Source organism: Ambystoma mexicanum, chromosome 6q (assembly GCF_040938575.1).
Source record: "Ambystoma mexicanum isolate Mex_15411 chromosome 6q, UKY_AmexF1_1, whole genome shotgun sequence".
Classification (NCBI taxonomy): domain Eukaryota; kingdom Metazoa; phylum Chordata; class Amphibia; order Caudata; family Ambystomatidae; genus Ambystoma; species Ambystoma mexicanum.
Genome location: NC_090937.1, coordinates 711853017 through 711873020, shown reverse-complemented (window position 1 = coordinate 711873020; position 20004 = coordinate 711853017). Strand labels below are relative to the sequence as shown.

Genomic DNA, 20004 nt, shown 5'->3' with positions numbered 1-20004 from the left:
TGATTTCAGTCAGGTCTCCTGGTCCTCCAGTGCGGAGCTGGAAGGTCTTCCAGTGCCGCCATGCATGATTTCAGTCAGGTCTCCTGGCCCTAAATTGCAGAGCAGGAAGGTCTACTGCCATGCATGATTTCAGCCAGGTCTCCTGGTCCTCCAGTGCAGACCAAGAAGGCCTACCTACATGCATGATTTCAGTCAGGTTCCATGCATGATTTCAGTCAGGTCTCCTGCTCCTCCAGTGCAGAGCAGGACGGTCTGTAGCCATGCATTATTTCATTTGGGCCCCCCAATGCAAAGTAGGAAGTTTTGCCACCATTCATGATTCCAGTCTGGTCTCCTGCCATGCATGATTCCAGTGAGGCCCCCTGGCCGTCCGGTGCAGAGCAGGAAGGTCTGCTGCCATGCATGAGTCCAGACGTGTCACCCAGTCATCCAGTGCTTAGCATGAAGATCCACCTCCATGCATGATTTCAGTCAGGTCCCCTCGTCCTCCAATGCAGAGCAGGAAACTCTGCCAGCGTGCATGATTTCTGTTGGGTCTACCAGTTATCCAGTGCAGAGCAGGACGGTCCATGCATGATTTCAGTCAGCTCTCCTGGTCGTTACATGCAGAGCAAGAGGGTCCGCTAGTGTCACCATGCATGATTTCAGTCAGATCTCCTGGCCCTGCATTGTAGAGCAGGAATGTCTACTACCATGCATGATTTCAGTCATGTCTCTTGGCTGATCCTCCAGTGCAGAGCAAGAAGGTCTGCCAGTGCCTCCAGGCTTGAATTCAGTCAGGTCTTCTGGTCCTCCAGTGCAGAGCTGGAAGGTCTGTCAGTGCCTCCATGCATGATTTCAGTCAGGTCTCCTGGTCCTCCAGTGCAGAGCAGGAAGTTCTGCCAGTGCCTCCTTACATGATTCCAGTCAGGTATCTTGGTCCTCCAGTGCAGAGCAGGGCATTCTACCTCCATGCATGATTTCAGTCAGGTCTTCTGGTCCTCAAGTGCAGAGCAAGAAGGTCTACCTCCATACATGATTTCAGTCAGGTATCCTGGTGCTCCAGTGGACAGCTGGACGTTCTACCTCCATGCATTATTTCAGTCAGGTCTCCTGGTACTCCAGTGCAGAGCTGAAAGGTCTGCTGGTACCACCATGCATGATTTCAGTCAGGTCTCCTGGTCCTCCAGTGCAGAGCAGGAAATTCTCCCTCCATACATGATTTCAGTCAGGTTTGATGGTGCTCCAGTGCAGAGCAAGGTGGTCTACCTCAATGCATGATGTCAGTCAGGTCGCCTGGTCCTCCAGTGCAGAACTGGAGGTCTGCCAGTTCCTCCAGGCTTGAATTCAGTCAGGTCTTCTGAATTCAGTCAGGTCTTCTGGTCCTCCAGTGCAGAGTAGGAAGTTCTGCCAGTGCCTCCATACATGATTTCAGTCAGGTCTCCTGGTCCTCCAGTGCAGAGCAGGATGTTCTACTTCCATGCGTGATTTCAGTCACGTCTCCTGGTCCTCCAGTGCAGTACTTGGCGTTCTACCTCCCTGCATGATTTCAGCGAGGGCTCCTGGTCCTCCAGTGCAGAGCAGGAAGGTCTACCTCCAGGCATGATTTCAGACAGGTCTCCTGGTACTCCAGTGCAGAGCTGAAAGGTCTGCCGGTGCCGCCATGCATGATTTCAGTCAGGTCTCCTGGTCCTCCAGTGCAGAGGAAGGTGGTCTACCTCCATGCATGATGTCAGTCAGGTCGCCTGGTCCTCCAGTGCAGAGCTGGAAGGTCTGGCAGTGATACATGCATGATTTCTGTAAGGTCTCCTGGTCCTCCAGTGTAGAGCAAGAAGTTCTACCTCCATGCATGATTTCAGCGAGGTCTCCTGGTTCTCCAGTGCAGAGCCGGAAGGTCTGCCAGTGCCGCCATGCATGATTTCAGTCAGGTCTCATTGACCTGTGTTGCAGAGCGGGAAGGTCTACTGCCATGCATGATTTCAGTCAGGTCTCCTGGTCCTCCAGTGCGGAACTGGAAGGTCTTCCAGTGCCGCCATGCTTGATTTCAGTCAGGTCTGCTGGTCCTCCAGTGCAGAGCAAGGTGGTCTACCTCCATGCATAATGTCAGTCAGGTCTCCTGGTCCTCCATAACAGAGCTGGAAGGTCTGCAAGTGTCACATGTATGATTTCAGTAAGGCCTCCTGGTCCTCCAGTGCAGATCATCCATGTATGATTTCATCCAGGTTCCTGGTCCTCCAGTGCAGAGCTGGAAGGTCTGCCAGTGCTACATGCATGATTTCAATGAAGAGAAAGAAGATTCAACCTAGGAATCCTCCTGTCCCCTGCACACTTTCAATTGTTCGGAAAAATCCAATACTGTCATTTAATCAAAGAGTGGAATGAAATATTGTTTACAACAAAGTTAGGCAAACCGAGGTATTAAGAACCAAAAATGTTTCATATAGACAATGTGATTCGAACTCAAAAGATTGTTTACAAAAGAGGAAACAATGTAGCATCAACAATGAACATCAGAAGTTAAGAAAAGATGGAGTCTGATTAAATCGTCGACGCGTTTCGAGGATGCTTTCCTCTTCTTCATATGGCCAAAAGCGGACTCTTTAGAAAAAAGAAAACAATAATTCACAACAATATAGTCCATTGTTTCTTCTTTTGTAAACAATCTTTTAAGTTCGAATCACATTGTCTATATAAAACATTTTTGGTTCTTAATACCTTTGTTTGCCTAACTTTGTTGTAAACAATATTTCTTCCACTCTTTGATTAAATGACAGTACTGGATTTTTCCAAACAATTGAAAGTGTGCAGGGGACAGGAGGATTCCTAGGTTGAATCTTCTTTCTCTTCATTGTTTAGTGTAGGGGTTCTGTGCCATGACCACAGTTTCTCCCCCGCACCTAAAGATTTAAGATCACTATCTGAAGTTCTTTTTAACTCCATAAAAATTAGGTGTGCACCTTTATCCAACCTTTACATGCATGATTTCAGTCAGGTCTCCTGGTCCTCCAGTGCAGAGCTGGACGTTCTACCTCAGTCAGGTCCTGGTCGTTCCATGCAGAGGAAGAGGGTCCGCTAGTGTCACCATGCATGATTTCAGTCAGGTCTCCTGACCCTGCATTGCAGAGCAGGAAGGTCTACTGCCATGCATGATTTCAGTCACGTCTCCCGACTGGTCCTCCAGTGCAGAGCAAGAAGGCCTGCCAGTGCCTCCAGGCTTGAATTCAGTCAGGTCTTCTGGTCCTCCAGTGCAGAGCTGAAAGGTCTGACAGTGCCTCCATGCATGATTTCAGTCAGGTCTCATGGTCCTCCAGGGCAGAGCAGGACGTTCTACCTCTATGCATGATTTCAGTCAGGTCTTCTGGTCCTCCAGTGCAGAGCAAGATGGTCTATCTCCATGCATGATTTTAGTCAGTTCTCCTGGTCCTCCAGTGCAGAGCTGGACGATCTACCTCCATGCTTGATTTCAGTCAGGTCTCCTGGTCCTCCGGTGCAGAGCAGGAAGGTCTACCTCCATGCATGATTTCAGACAGGTCTCCTGCTACTCCAGTGCAGAGCTGAAAGGTCTGCCGGTGCCGCCATGCATTATTTCAGACAGGTCTCCTGGTCCTCCAGTGCAGAGCAGGAAGTTCTCCCTCCATACATAATTTCAGTCAGGTCTGCTGGTCCTCCAGTGCAGAGCAAGGTGGTCCACCTCCATGCATGATGTCAGTCAGGTCACCTGGTCCTCCAGTGCAGAGCTGGAAGGTCTGCCAGTGCCTCTAGGCTTGAATTCAGTCAGGTCTTCTGGTCCTCCAGTGCAGAGCGGGAAGGTCTGTCAGTGCTTCCATGCATGATTTCAGTCAGGACTCCTGGTCCTCCAGTGCAGAGCAGGAAGTTCTGCCAGTGCCTCCATACATTATTTCAGTCAGGTCTCCTGGTCCTCCAGTGCAGACCAGGACGTTCTACCTCCATGCATGATTTCAGTCAGGTCTCCTGGTCCTCCAGTGCAGAGCAGGAAGGTCTACCTCCATGCATGATTTCAGATAGGTCTCCTGGTACTCCATTGCAGAGCTGAAAGGTCTGTCGGTGCTGTCATGCATGATTTCAGTCAGGTCTGCTGGTCCTCCAGTGCAGAGCAAGGTGGTCTACCTCCATGCATGATCTCAGTCAGGTCGCCTGGTCCTCCAGTGCAGAGCTGGAAGGTCTGCCAGTGCCACATGCATGATTTCAGTAAGGCCTACTGGTCCTCCAGTGAATATCCTCCATGTATGATTTCAGTAAGGTCTCCTGGTCCTCCAGTGTAGAGCAAGATGGTCTAACTCTGTGCATGATTTCAGCCAGGTCTCCTGGTCCTCCAGTGCAGAGCCAGAAGGTCTGCCAGTGCCGCCATGCATGATTTCAGTCAGGTCTCATGGTCCTGCATTGCAGAGCAGGAAGGTCTACTGCCATGCATGATTTCATACAGGTCTCCTGGTCCTCCAGTGCAGAGCTGGAAGGTCTTCCAGTGCCGCCATGCATGATTTCAGTCTTGTCTCCTGGCCCTAAATTGCTGAGCAGGAAGGTCTACTGCCATGCATGATTTCAGTCAGGTCTCCCGGCTGGTCCTCTGGTGCAGAGCAAGAAGGTCTGCCAGTGCCTCCATGAATGATTTCAGTCAGGTCTCCTGGTCTTCCAGTGCAGAGCAGGAATTCTTCCTCCATGTATGATTTCAGCCAGGTCTCCTGGTCCTCCAGTGCAGAGCAGGAAGGTCTGTAACCATGCATTATTTCATTTGGGGCCCCCAGTGCAAAGTAGGAGGTTTTGCCACCATTCATGATTCCAGTCGGTCTCCTGCCATGCATGATTCCAGTGAGGTCGCCTGGACCTCCGGTGCAGAGCAGGAATGTCTGCTGCCATGCATGAGTCCTGTGGTGTCACCTAGTCATCCATTGCATAGCAGGAAGATCCACCTCCATGCATGATTTCAGTCAGGTCCCCTGGTCCTCCAATGCAGAGCAGGAAAGTCTGCCAGCGTGTATGATTTCTGTCCGGTCTACCAGTTATCCAGTGCAGAGCAGGTCGGTCCATGCATGATTTCAGTCAGCTCTCCTGGTCGTTCCATGCAGAGCAAGATGGTCTGCTAGTGTCACCATGCATGATTTCAGTCAGTTCTCCTGGCCCTGCATTGCAGAGCAAGAAGGTTTACTGCCATGCATGATTTCAGTCAGGTCTCCTGGCTGGTCCTCCAGTGCAGAGCTGGAAGGTCTGTCAGTGCCTCCATGCATGATTTCAGTCAGGTCTTCTGGTCCTCCAGTGCAGAGCAAGAAGGTCTACCTCCATGCATGATTTCAGTCAGGTCTCCTGGTCCTCCAGTGCAGAGCTGGACGTTCTACCTCCATGCATGATTTCAGACAGGTCTCCTGGTACTCCAGTGCAGAGCAGGAAGTTCTCCCTCAATACATGATTTCAGTCAGGTCTGCTTGTCCTCCAGTGCAGAGCAAGGTGGTCTACCTCCATGCATGATGTCAGTCAGGTCACCGGGTCCTCCAGTGCAGAGCTGGAAGGTCTGTCAGTGCCACATGCATGATTTCAGTAAGGCCTCCTGGTCCTCCAGTGCAGATCCTGCATGTATGATTTCAGCCAGGTCTCCTGGTCCTCTAGTGAAGTGCTGTAAGGTCTGAAAGTGCTACATGCATGATTTCAGTAAGATCTCCTGGCCCTCCAGTGTAGAGCAAGAAGTTCGACCTCCATGCATTATTTCAGCCAGTTCTCCTGGTCCTCCATTGCAGAGCCCGAAGGTCTGCCAGTGCCGTCATGCATGATTTCAGTCAGGTCTCATGGACCTGCCTTGCAGAGCAGGAAGGTCTACTGCCATGCATGTTTTCAGTCAGTTCTCCTGGTCCTCCAGTGCGGAGCTGGAAGGTCTGCCAGTTCCGCCGTGCATGATTTCAGTCAGGTCTCCTGGCCTTAAATTGCAGAGCAGGAAGGTCTACTGCCTTGCATGATTTCAGTCAGGTCTCCCGGCTGGTCGTCTGGTGCAGAGCAAGAAGGTCTGCTAGTGCCTCCATGCATGATTTCAGTCAGGTCTCCTGGTCCTCCAGTGCAGAGAAGGAAGTTCTACCTCCATGCATGATTTCAGCCAGGTCTCCTGGTCCACCAGTGCAGACCAAGATGGCCTACCTCCATGGATGATTTCAGTCAGGTCTAATGGTCCTCCAGTGTAGAGCAGGGAGTTCTACCTCCATGCATTATTTCAGCCAGGTCCCCTGGACCTGCAATGCGGAGCAGGAAGGTCTACTTCCATGCATGATTTCAGTCAGGTGTCCTAGTCCTCCAGTGCAGACCAGGGAGTGCTACCTCCATGCATGATTTCAGTCAGGTCTGCTGGTCCTCCAGTGCAGAGCAGGGGTTTCTACCGCCATGCATGATTTCAGTCAGGTCTCCTGGTCCTCCAGTACAGAGCTGGAAGGTCTGCCAGTGCCGCTATGCATGATTTCAGTCTGGTCTCCTGGCCCTAAATTGCAGAGCAGGAGGGTCTACTGCCATGGATGATTTCAGTCAGGCCCCCTGGTACTCCAGTGAAGAGCTGGAAGGTCTGCCAGTGCCTCCATGCATGGTTTCAGTCAGGTCTCCTGGTCCTTCAGTGCAGAGCTGGACATTCCACCACCATGCATGGTTTTAGTCAGGTCTGCTGGTCCTCAAGTGCAGAGCAAGGAGGTGTACCTCCTTGCATGATTTCAGTCAGGTCTCCTGGTCCTCCACTGCAGAGCTGGACGTTCCACCACCATGCATGATTTCAGTCAGGTCTCCTGGTCCTCCAGTGCAGAGCAGGATGTTCTGCCTCCATGCATGATTTCAGTCAGGTCTCTTGGTCCTCCAGTACAAAGCTGGAAGGTCTGCCAGTGCCACCATGCATGATTTCAGTCAGGTCTCCTGGTAATCCAGTGCAGAGCAGGAAGTTCTACCTCCATGCATGATTTCAGTCAGGTCTTCTTGTCCTCCAATGCAGAGCAAGAAGGTCTACCCCCATGCATGATTTCAGTCAGATCTCCTGGTCTTCCAGTGCAGAGCTGGAAGGTCTGCCAGTACCGCTATGCATGATTTCAGTCTGGTCTTCTGGCCCTAAATTGCAGAGCAGGAAGGTCTACTGCCATGGATGATTTCAGTCAGGTCTCCCGGCTGGTCCTCCAGTGCAGAGCAAGAAGGTCTGCCAGTGCCTCCATGCATGGTTTCAGTCAGGTCTCCTGGTCCTCCAGTGCAGAGCAGGTCCTTCTACCTCCATGCATGATTTCAGCCAGGTCTCCTGGTCCTCCAATGCAGAGCAAGAAGGCCTACCTCCCTTCTTGATTTCAGTCAGGCTCCTGGTCCTCAAGTACAAAGCTGGAAGGTCTGCCAGTGCCGCCATGCATGATTTCAGTCATGTCTCCTGTTCCTCCAGTGCAGAGCAGGGATTTCTACCTCCATGCATGATTTCAGTCAGGTCTCCTGGACCTGCATTGCAGAGCAGGAAGGTCTACTGCCATGCATGATTTGAGTCAGGTGTCCTAGTCCTCCAGTGCAGAGCAGGGAGTTCTACCTCCATGCATGATTTCAGTCTGGTGTCCTAGTCCTCCAGTGCAGAGCAGGGAGTTCTACCTCCATGCATGATTTCAGTCAGGTCTCCTGGTCTTTCAGTGCAGAGCTGGAAGGTCTGCCAGTGCCGCCAAGCATGATTTCAGTCAGGTCTACCGGCTGGTCCTCCAGTGCAGAGCAAGAAGGTCTGCTAGTGCCTCCATGCATGATTTCAGTCAGGTGTCCTAGTTCTCCAGTGCAGAGCAGGGAGTTCTACCTCCATGCATGATATCAGTCAGGTGTCCTAGTCCACCAGTGCAGAGCAGGGAGTTGTACCTCCATGCATGATTTCAGTCATGTCTCCAGGACCTGCATTGCAGAGCAGGAAGGTCTACTGCCATGCATGATTTGAGTCAGGTGTCCTAGTCCTCCAGTGCAGAGCAGGGAGTTCTACCTCCATGCATGATTTCAGTCTGGTGTCCTAGTCCTCCAGTGCAGAGCAGGGAGTTCTACCTCCATGCATGATTTCAGTCAGGTCTCCTGGTCTTCCAGTGCAGAGCTGGAAGGTCTACCAGTGCCGCCATGCATGATTTCAGTCAGGTCTACCGTCTGGTCCTCCAGTGCAGAGCAAGAAGGTCTGCTAGTGCCTCCATGCATGATTTCAGTCAGGTCTCCTGGTCCTCTAGTGCATGGCAGGAAGTTCTACCTCCATGCACGATTTCGGCAAGTCTCCCCATCCTCCAGTGCAGAACAAAAAGGTCTGCCAGTGCCCCATGCATTATTTCAGTCAGGTCTAATGGTCCTCCAGTGTAGAGCAGGGAGTTCTACCTACATGCATGATTTCAGCCAGGTCCCCTGGACCTGCAATGCAGAGCAGGAAGGTCTACTTCCATGCCTGATTTCAGTCAGGTGTCCTAGTCCTCCAGTGCAGACCAGGGAGTGCTACCTCCATGCATGATATCAATCAGGTCTGCTGGTCCTCAAGTGCAGAGCCGGGGTTTCTACCGCCATGCATTATTTCAGTCAGGTCGCCTGGTCTTCCAGTACAGAGCTGGAAGGTCTGCCAGTGCCGCTATGCATGATTTCAGTCTGGTCTCCTGGCCCTAAATTGCAGAGCAGGAGGGTCTACTGCCATGGATGATTTCAGTCAGGCCCCCTGGTACTCCAGTGAAGAGCTGGAAGGTCTGCCAGTGCCTCCAAGCATGGTTTCAGTCAGGTCTCCTGGTCCTCCAGTGCAGAGCTGGACATTCCACCACCATGCATGGTTTTAGTCAGGTCTGCTGGTGCTCAAGTGCAGAGCAAGGAGGTGTACCTCCTTGCATGATTTCAGTCAGGTCTCCTGGTCCTCCAGTGCAGAGCTGGACGTTCCACCACCATGCATGGTTTTAGTCAGGTCTGCTGGTCCTCCAGTGCAGAGCAAAGAGGTCTACCTCCTTGCATGATTTCATTCAGGTCTCCTGGTCCTCCAGTGCAGAACAGGATGTTCTGCCTCCATGCATGATTTCAGTCAGGTCTCTTGGTCCTCCAGTACAAAGCTGGAAGGTCTGCCAGTGCCACCATGCATGATTTCAGTCAGGTCTCCTGGTAATCCAGTGCAGAGCAGGAAGTTCTACCTCCATGCATGATTTCAGTCAGGTCTTCTGGTCCTCCAATGCAGAGCAAGAAGGTCTACCCCCATGCATGATTTCAGTCAAATCTCCTGGTCTTCCAGTGCAGAGCTGGAAGGTCTGCCAGTGCCGCTATGCATGATTTCAGTCTGGTCTCCTGGCCCTAAATTGCAGAGCAGGAAGGTCTACTGCCATGGATGATTTCAGTCAGGTCTCCCGGCTGGTCCTCCAGTGCAGAGCAAGAAGGTCTGCCAGTGCCTCCATGCATGGTTTCAGTCAGGTCTCCTGGTCCTCCAGTGCAGAGCAGGTCCTTCTACATCCATGCATGATTTCAGCCAGGTCTCCCGGTCCTCCAATGCAGAGCAAGAAGGCCTACCTCCCTTCTTGATTTCAGTCAGGCTCCTGGTCCTCAAGTACAAAGCTGGAAGGTCTGCCAGTGCCGCCATGCATGATTTCAGTCATGTCTCCTGTTCCTCCAGTGCAGAGCAGGGATTTCTACCTCCATGCATGATTTCAGTCAGGTCTCCTGGACCTGCATTGCAGAGCAGGAAGGTCTACTGCCATGCATGATTTGAGTCAGGTGTCCTAGTCCTCCAGTGCAGAGCAGGGAGTTCTACCTCCATGCATGATTTCAGTCTGGTGTCCTAGTCCTCCAGTGCAGAGCAGGGAGTTCTACCTCCATGCATGATTTCAGTCAGGTATCCTGGTCTTCCAGTGCAGAGCTGGAAGGTCTGCCAGTGCCGCCATGCATGATTTCAGTCAGGTCTACCGGCTGGTCCTCCAGTGCAGAGCAAGAAGGTCTGCTAGTGCCTCCATGCAGGATTTCAGTCAGGTGTCCTAGTTCTCCAGTGCAAAGCAGGGAGTTCTACCTCCATGCATGATATCAGTCAGGTGTCCTAGTCCTCCAGTGCAGAGCAGGGAGTTCTACCTCCATGCATGATTTCAGTCTGGTGTCCTAGTCCTCCAGTGCAGAGCAGGGAGTTCTACCTCCATGCATGATTTCAGTCAGGTCTCCTGGTCTTCCAGTGCAGAGCTGGAAGGTCTGCCAGTGCCGCCATGCATGATTTCAGTCAGGTCTACCGGCTGGTCCTCCAGTGCAGAGCAAGAAGGTCTGATAGTGCCTCCATGCATGATTTCAGTCAGGTCTCCTGGTCCTCCAGTGCATGGCAGGAAGTTCTACCTCCATGCATGATTTCGGCAAGTCTCCCCATCCTCCAGTGCAGAATAAAAAGGTCTGCCAGTGCCCCATGCATTATTTCATTCAGGTCTAATGGTCCTCCAGTGTAGAGCAGGGAGTTCTACCTCCATGCATGATTTCAGCCAGGTCCCCTGGACCTGCAATGCAGAGCAGGGAGGTCTACTTCCATGCCTGATTTCAGTTAGGTGTCCTAGGCCTCCAGTGCAGACCAGGGAGTGCTACCTCCATGCATGATTTCAATCAGGTCTGCTGGTCCTCCAGTGCAGAGCAGGGGTATCTACCGCCATGCATGATTTCAGTCAGGTCTCCTGGTCTTCCAGTACAGAGCTGGAAGGTCTGCCAGTGCCGCTATGCATGATTTCAGTCTGGTCTCCTCGCCCTAAATTGCAGAGCAGGAGGGTCTACTGCCATGGATGATTTCAGTCAGGCCCCCTGGTACTCCAGTGAAGAGCTGGAAGGTCTGCCAGTGCCTCCAAGCATGGTTTCAGTCAGGTCTCCTGGTCCTCCAGTGCAGAGCTGGACATTCCACCACCATGCATGGTTTTAGTCAGGTCTGCTGGTCCTCAAGTGCAGAGCAAGGAGGTGTACCTCCTTGCATGATTTCAGTCAGGTCTCCTGGTCCTCCAGTGCAAAGCTGGATGTTCCACCACCATGCATGGTTTTAGTCAGGTCTGCTGGTCCTCCAGTGCAGAGCAAAGAGGTCTACCTCCTTGCATGATTTCATTCCGGTCTCCTGGTCCTCCAGTGCAGAACAGGATGTTCTGCCTCCATGCATGATTTCAGTCAGGTCTCTTGGTCCTCCAGTACAAAGCTGGAAGGTCTGCCAGTGCCACCATGCATGATTTCAGTCAGGTCTCCTGGTAATCCAGTGCAAAGCAGGAAGTTCTACCTCCATGCATGATTTCAGTCAGGTCTTCCGGTCCTCCAATGCAGAGCAAGAAGGTCTGCCAGTGCCGCTATGCATGATTTCAGTCTGGTCTCCTGGCCCTAAATTGCAGAGCAGGAAGGTCTACTGCCATGGATGATTTCAGTCAGGTCTCCCGGCTGGTCCTCCAGTGCAGAGCAAGAAGGTCTGCCAGTGCCTCCATGCATGGTTTCAGTCAGGTCTCCTGGTCCTCCAGTGCAGAGCAGGTCCTTCTACATCCATGCATGATTTCAGCCAGGTCTCCTGGTCCTCCAATGCAGAGCAAGAAGGCCTACCTCCCTTCTTGATTTCAGTCAGGCTCCTGGTCCTCGAGTACAAAGCTGGAAGGTCTGCCAGTGCCGCCATGCATGATTTCAGTCATGTCTCCTGTTCCTCCAGTGCAGAGCAGGGATTTCTATCTCCATGCATGATTTCAGTCAGGTCTCCTGGACCTGCATTGCAGAGCAGGAAGGTCTACTGCCATGCATGATTTGAGTCAGGTGTCCTAGTCCTCCAGTGCAGAGCAGGGAGTTCTACCTCCATGCATGATTTCAGTCTGGTGTCCTAGTCCTCCAGTGCAGAGCAGGGAGTTCTACCTCCATGCATGATTTCAGTCAGGTCTCCTGGTCTTCCAGTGCAGAGCTGGAAGGTCTGCCAGTGCCGCCATGCATGATTTCAGTCAGGTCTACCGGCTGGTCCTCCAGTGCAGAGCAAGAAGGTCTGCTAGTGCCTCCATGCATGATTTCAGTCAGGTGTCCTAGTTCTCCAGTGCAGAGCAGGGAGTTCTACCTCCATGCATGATATCAGTCAGGTGTCCTAGTCCACAAGTGCAGAGCAGGGAGTTCTACCTCCATGCATGATTTCAGTCATGTCTCCAGGACCTGCATTGCAGAGCAGGAAGGTCTACTGCCATGCATGATTTGAGTCAGGTGTCCTAGTCCTCCAGTGCAGAGCAGGGAGTTCTACCTCCATGCATGATTTCAGTCAGGTCTCCTGGTCTTCCAGTGCAGAGCTGGAAGGTCTGCCAGTGCCGCCATGCATGATTTCAGTCAGGTCTACCGGCTGGTCCTCCAGTGCAGAGCAAGAAGGTCTGCTAGTGCCTCCATGCATGATTTCAGTCAGGTCTCCTGGTCCTCCAGTGCATGGCAGGAAGTTCTACCTCCATGCACGATTTCGGCAAGTCTCCCCATCCTCCAGTGCAGAATAAAAAGGTCTGCCAGTGCCCCATGCATGATTTCAGTCAGGTCTCTTGGTCCTCCAGTGCAAAGCAAGAAGGTCTACCTCCATGCTTGATTTCAGTCAGGCCCCCTGGTGCTCCAGTGAAGAGCTGGAAGGTCTGCCAGTACCTCCATGCATGGTTTTAGTCAGGTCTGCTGGTCCTCAAGTGCAGAGCAAGGAGGTCTACCTCCTTGCATGATTTCAGTCAGGTCTCCTATTCCTCCAGTGCAGAGCTGGATGTTCCACCACCATGCATGATTTCAGTCAGGTCTTCTGGTCCTCCAATGCAGAGCAAGAAGGTCTACCCCCATGCATGATTTCAGTCAGATCTCCTGGTCCTCCAGTGCAGAGGTGGAAGGTCTGCCAGTGCCAAATGCATGATTTCAGTCAGGTCTCCTGATCCTCCAGTGAGTGCAGAGCAAGAAGGTCTACCTCCATGCATGATTTCAGTCAGGTCTCCTGGTCCTCCAGTGCAGAGCTGGAAGGTCTGCCAGTGCCACCATGCATGATTTCAGTCAGGTCTCCTGGTAATCCAGTGCAGAGCAGGAAGTTCTACCTCCATGCATGATTTCAGTCAGGTCTGCTGGTCCACTAATGCAGAGCAAGGTGGTCTACCTCCATGCATGATTTCAGACATGTCTCCTGGTCCTCCATTGCAGAGCAGGGAGTTCTACCGCCATGCATGATTTCAGTCAGGTCTCCCAGCCCTGCATTGCAGAGCAGGAAGGTCTACTGCCCGCATGATTTCAGCCAGGTGTCCTGGACCCACAGTGCAGAGCAGGAAGGCCTGCTGCCTTGCAGTAGATTATTAAGCATTTGTATAATTGGGAAATTATTTTTGCAAAGGGCACACCAAAGCTGAGATCCTAACTATGATTTGCATTGACAGACTGAGGCGCTTATTAGGACTGACACTGTGTTGTTGAGTGATCTTGGTAAAAAAAAAAAAATTTTTTTAAACCAGATTAAGCAACCAGATAAGCATGATAATGATGCCCTAGTTTAAAAAAAAAAACCATGGTTTGGCATGGAACAAAATTAAAATGGAAATACTTGATGGGCCCCAGAGTACACAAATGCAACAGTGGTGAAAGTGACTGGCCGTTCTGTTCCACCAGTGCTGTTCACTTTTATTTCTTATGTAGTGTAAATGGTTTGACAGGTAGTGGTGACATTTAACACTTATGCCTTTAAATGTTGTCTTGTCCATAGTATTTGTATTTTGTCACTTCAGTCAGGCTCGGCAGAAACTCGGCTCGCCATGGAAAGGACGAAGAGAAAAAGAGGGACTTCGGGAGGGGCGTGGAGCATGGACAAAGGCAGGTGGAAGGGAGGGGAGGAGGATGGCATCAACTCCCACCAGAGGTTGGAGTTTGAAGGGAGGCCTCAACCACGCCAGGCCCCAGAGCAGGTCCCATCCTCCTCAGTAGTGTATAGGCAGATGGAAGGGAGGGGAGGAGGATGGCATCAACTCCCACCAGAGGTCGGAGTTTGAAGGGAGGCCTCAACCACGCCAGGCCCCAGAGCAGGCCCCATCCTCCTCAGTAGTGTATGTTATGTCGTAGGGAGGCGCTATTTTTAAATTAAAATAGGTCCTTTACTATGTTTGATGCTACAGCCCCCAAGCATAACACGGTCACTGCACAATACATTTTTACAATTGCAAACAACGGCATATTTCAAAGGGTTTTGTTTCCTTCAAACACTTTGAGTATTTTAATACATTACAGACAATTGGTGCATGCGGCTGGGGGCGCGCTGGCCTGCTGCTGTGCTGACTCTGCATTGGCTGGGCCAGCCGTTCTCTGGTGACTTGTATGAATTCTCGGAGAGGAAATGGGTGAAATGCTGGACAGGAAGCCGGTGTCGTGGCAGCGCTGCAGGATTTCTAAACAAAGAATCCACAAAATGAGAAAAAAAACGCGTTTCTGATTGCGGGGGTGGAGGGAGAGGCAGCATCCTCCCTTCAAATACATGTTGGGAGGGACACTTCCTCTCCACCCGCCTTGGAAACTTGTGCAGTGCGCTTCGTTTGCTCTACTGCGATGTCATTTATTCCAGTGTGGTGGGGAAAGAGGGAGGCGAGTTCTTTCTTTCTTTCTTTCTTTCTTTCTTTCTTTCTTTCTTTCTTTCTTTCTTTCTTTCTTTCTTTCTTTCTTTCTTTCTTTCTTTCTTTCTTTCTTTCTTTCTTTCTTTCTTCCTTTCTTTTTTTCTTTCTTTCTTTCTTTCTTTCTTTCTTTCTTCATTCCGAGTTCTTTCTTTTTTCTTTCCTTCCTTTTTATTTTCTTTCTTTCTCTGCTTTTTCTTTTCGTCCTTCCTTCCTTCCTTCCTTCCCGTCTTTCTTTATATCTTTCGTCCATTGTGTTTTCGTTCTTTCTTTCTTTATTCCTGACTTTATTTCTGTTGTTTCTTTCATTCTTTCACTGTTTTCTTTCTTTCGTTCTTTCATTCTTCCTTCATGTCTTTCTACCTTTCTTTGACTGCTTCTTTCTTTCTTTCTTTTTCTTTCTTTGTTTCTTTCTTTCTTTCTTTCTTTCTTTCTTTCTTTCTTTCTTTCTTTCTTTCTTTCTTTCTTTCTTTCTTTCTTTCCTTCCTTTCTTTCCTCCTTTCTTTATTCCTTTCTTTTGTTTTTTTCTTTTCGGGTTCCCCTCAGTCTGGCCTTCCTCCAGTCCATCGTCAGTCAAGTTGTCAAATCTAACAAAATATCTGAAATACCTAACTGAATCCTTGAATTTTTACTTGATTGGGTGTTGATAAAGTGTCTTTCAAAATCTTTCGGAAAATCAGCACTCAAAGGTTTTCTTTCTGAGAAAATAAAACCCTTTCTTTTTCTTCAGACAGGTGCAGTCTCATCAGATGGATGCTGAGCAGCATATGAAATATTCATCTGTAGTGGGCATGTCAGGGGACTAGAGCAAGACTTTCATTGGTTGTTGACAGCCTCTTTGTTTGAAATCATCCAAATAAGGTAAACGTGCAATATGTGTTCTGAAACCACAGATATCTGCCACAATCCACAAATCTGTGCGGAATCCTCAGTTTCCTCAGCCAAATATCATTGTACTGTTTTTGGAAAAAAGGCCATATCCAAACCCTATGCGACATGTCTTCAAACACCCTAGGGCCAACATAAGTATTAGAACGCTGGTAATTTTTTAAACAACTTTGAGTGCACTCTTTATACAGGATCTGCGAGTCTGCGGAAGGTCTGTCGATACCACGAGAAAAGTTCTTCTGAAAACCAAAATCCACAATGATTCATCAAATACCATCACCCCACTAACTGACCTCAAACAGCCCCTATATACCACAACTCAGACATTTTGTACACTGGCCAGCAACCATGGATCTGGTCAGGAACTGCAGTTCTCATAGCCCAAAATTACTGTTTTTCTGCATCTACCCTGGGGTTAGCACAAGTGCCCTATAGAGCCCTTTTCAAAATTTTTTGGTACTTTTTGATACCGGACCCACAAATCCAAGATGGCCGGCACTTCAAGGTTTTTAATATGATCTCAGCCAATCAGAATCCACCTTCACACTTAGTCCCCTCCCAGCGAATAGCCATTTGTATCAACGGGTCTGGTCCCAGCCAATCAAATAGAATGATGTCCTCTCTAACCAATACATGTTTTGTTCAAATTGGAGGATCTGTGGAGTTTAACTATCAAAATGTACATAAGTCAAAATGCTCTGAATTTTTTAAAAATGCTGGTGGATGGGTTTTCGCCAAACCAAAGCAAATCACTCACATTGGCAGAGACCTGAGCTCCTTGCAAAGTTTTTGAACAAATCTGTCAATTTTTTTCTTTAGTAAAAAGTGAAAATTCCCTATAGGATTTTGAATGGGATATGTGCATTTTGGGATTACCTCTATAACTTCGTCTACCAAGATGGAAACTTTCCAAAGGATTAAAGGGATGGTCTAGTAAAAAATGTTATTTAAAAAATAGATAGGCAACATAAAAAAAAATACTAGCATTCTCCGTTTTAAAACTTCCTATGTAAAATTTTGAGCTATTCAAGCTCAAAATTCGCAAAAGCAAGCACATGGGCGCATCCATTTTGTGAAATGGAGGCCCTCCTGTGCTGGCTTTTGCTTTTGCGGCACTAATGAAGGAAAAGCCAGCCAGCTGTAGTAAACAAAGGCTACCGCTGGGTGGCTTTCCCTTCATTAGTGCTGTAGGCGGAGGACGGGGACCGGAGACCAGAGCAGGAAAGCTGCAGCTGAATCTGGGTAAGTGCTATTCATTTTTTTAAAAAAAATAAGCACTAGCTGCGTTTTTTTTTCTAAGTTTTCCGGGCTGGAGGAGCCCGGAAAACTTAGAAATAAAACCGCAGCTTTAAAAACGTTGTATTTATGTTTGCGGTCGCTTTTGAAGCAACCGCAAACATAAATACAACGTTATTGTGTTGGAAAACGCTGCGGTTTTTCTTTCCAAGTTTCTCAGGCTCCTCTGGCTCGGAGGAGCCTGAGAAACTCGGAAAGAAAAACCGCAGCGTTTTCCAACACAACCGCGTTGTTTCTGCGTGAATCTGCTTTCCCATTTGGGGCTCTCGGCCTCCCCACGGGGAGCCCGAGAGCCCCAAATGGGAAAGCAGATTGAGGCAGAAACAACGCGGCATTGCGGAAAACAACCGCATTGTTGAAGCCTAAATCTGCTTTCCCATTTGGGGCTCTCGGGCTCCGGGGAGCCCGAGAGCCCCAAATGGGAAAGCAGATTTAGGCAGACAACGCAGCATTTAGCATTTCCCATTTGGGTCTCTCGGGCTCCCCGCGGGGAGCCCGAGAGCCCCAAATGGGAAATCAGCTGCAGGTAGAAACACTACGCGGCATGTAAACATAACCGCGTGTGTTTCTGCCTGCTGTGGCTTTCACTTTGGGTCTCCGGTGCTCCCCTGGGAGCACCGGAGACCCAAAGTGATAGCCACAGCAGGCAGAAACACCCGCGGTTGTGTTGGAAAACGCTGCGGTTTTTCTTTCCAAGTTTCTCAGGCTCCTCCGAGCCGGAGGAGCCTGAGAAACTTGGAAAGACAAACCGCAGCGTTTTCCAACACAATAACATTGTATTTATGTTTGCGGTCGCTTCAAAAGCGACCGCAAACATAAATACAACGTTTTTAAAGCTGCGGTTTTATTTCTAAGTTTTCCGGGCTCCTCCAGCCCGGAAAACTTAGAAAAAAAACCACAGATAGTGCTTATTTTTTAAAAATAAATAAATAGCACTTACCGAGATTCAGCTGCAGCTTTCCTGCTCTGGTCTCCGGTCCCCGTCCTCCGCCTACAGCACTAATGAAGGGAAAGCCACCCAGCGGTAGCCTTTGTTTACTACAGCTGGCTGGCTTTTCCTTCATTAGTGCCGCAAAAGCAAAAGCCAGCACAGGAGGGCCTCCATTTCACAAAATGGATGCGCCCATGTGCTTGCTTTTGCGAATTTTGAGCTTGAATAGCTCAAAATTTTACATAGGAAGTTTTAAAACGGAGAATGCTAGTATTTTTTTTTTTATGTTGCCTATCTATTTTTTAAATAAAAATGTTTACTAGACCATCCCTTTAATGATGACTCACGTGCTTTTTCAAATCATGTATTTCATTTTTATGTGTGATGTCCATCATCTCAAATTTAAAAGGGCCTTTGCCATTTTGGGGTACTTGTTTTATTCCCTTGCTCTTTTATTATTTATTTTATTTGTGTTGGCATATGTGGCCTCGTGAGTAGGGACGGGTTGTCCTAAGTTGTGGTTATTTTACTATGGTAGTGGCAGAGCATTGGTTGGTTCAGAAACCATAACTGGCAAATATTCTGGGCTCTGTTATTTTGTGTTGCACAGTGCCCCTTTACATTATATTACATTATTTATATAGCGCACTGTGGACCCTGAGGCAGTAAGGCGCAGAGAGATGGGACAGAGACATATAACATCAAACAGGTATGCTATATATATGGTTTTAATTTGTATACATAGTACTCACTACGATTCAGGAGTGAATATATGCATAGTAAGAAGTAACGGAGGGCTTAAGCAAAAAAGTACGTTTTGAGGTCTTCCTTAAAGACAGCTAAAGACTGCTGGAGTCTTAAGGAGGTCAGTAACTGGTTCTACAGTTTGGGGGTAACTAGATGAAAGGCTCCCTTATCTGCTTTTGAGTTTCTGCTCCTAGGAATAACCAGAAGATTCTGTCCACCGGATCTCAAGTCTCTACCATTGACTTTATCAGTGATATATTCCTGCAAGTAAAGCGACATTAGTCCTTGTCTACATTTAAAGGACATGACTAAGACCCTGAACTTGATGCATGCTTCAATGGGGAGCCAATGGAGTGGTCTCCTAGCTTCTGTGAGGTGATCTCTATGAGCCAGTCCCAGCACCACTCTTACCGCTGTGTTTTGTGTGGTTTGTAACCTTTGAATGCCACTCTTGCTAATGCCCACCAATAGGCTACCACAATAGTCCATCTTGACGCCAATGATGGCTCTGGAGATTGTGGCCGCACTAGCCTGCGTAATCAATGGTCTGAGGTGATAGAGCAATTGGACGTAGTACAAGGAAGCTGATACTAAACTGGTGACGTGATGACTCATAGAAAGAGATTGATCCAAAGTGACCCCCAAGATCTTAAGTTTCGAGTCAGGGGTGATGTAATCATCCCCTAATCTGAAGGAACCAAATTTACTGTCCAATTTGGTACGGGCTGCTGGAGTATCTACAATCATGCGTTCATTTTCGCTCTTTTTTAACGCCAAGTTGCTTTTAAGCATCCACATCTCAATGATATCGAAGACTCTGTTAAGCTCTCGTTCATCTTCTGAGTGACACCATGATATTGGGACGACACATTGGGTGTCGTCCGCATAATTTGAAAAAATAATGCCCTCTGCCACTAGGTCAGAGAAGAAAGGAGCCATAAATATGTTATATAAGCACAGGGACGTGCTAGCTCCCTTTGGGACCTCAAAGAGGACTGGAATGGGGGAGGCCTCAGCTATCTCTGAGCATACTTTACTGTGTCTGCTCTTGAGGAAGGATTCAATCCATGAGACGGCCTGTGGAGAAGAATTAGCCACCTCCGTCAACCTAGATTTTAATATAGAATGGTCGGTCAAATCAAACGCAGCTGATTGATCTAAGGATATTAGTAGAGATAAAGATCCTTTATCTAGGTGATCCAACAGCTTAGACTTTAGTTCAAGGAGAGAAGTCTACATGCCAAAGTTACGCGTGAATCCAGATTGGTGCGCATTCAGAACAGGGTATAGCTTAAGATGTTCCGCAATCTGTCCATCAACAACCCACCTTATCTAACATTTGTAGTAGAAAAGGAGTATTTGAAATTGGGCTATTATTCAGAGGGTTATCAGTGGCCATGCCAGGTTTTTTCAATACTGGGGTGACCATAGTTTGTTTCAGGATCAATGATTTTGTTATGGATTTGCAAAGGTTATAAAAAAGGAAACCTTAAATAATAACTTCCCTTCAACTAAGTTTTTTAACTGAATTTCAAAGTAGGTCATTGCCTGGGCACCCCTAAACCATCCATAGTGGCTACTGGACTCGGCCGCAGGGTACTTTGCGCCAGGTGTCCCAAT

General features: G+C 49.0%; 1 long non-coding RNA gene across 1 annotated transcript in view; it reads left to right on the top strand.

The window, feature by feature from the left end:
* LOC138516241 (uncharacterized) overlaps positions 1 to 20004 on the top strand; it is a 277955-nt gene that overhangs the window by 54585 nt on the left and 203366 nt on the right. Inside the window, exon 2 of the long non-coding RNA XR_011282254.1 lies at positions 15253 to 15383. This is a non-coding gene — a long non-coding RNA (uncharacterized lncRNA). The remainder of the gene's footprint in view (positions 1 to 15252; positions 15384 to 20004) is intronic.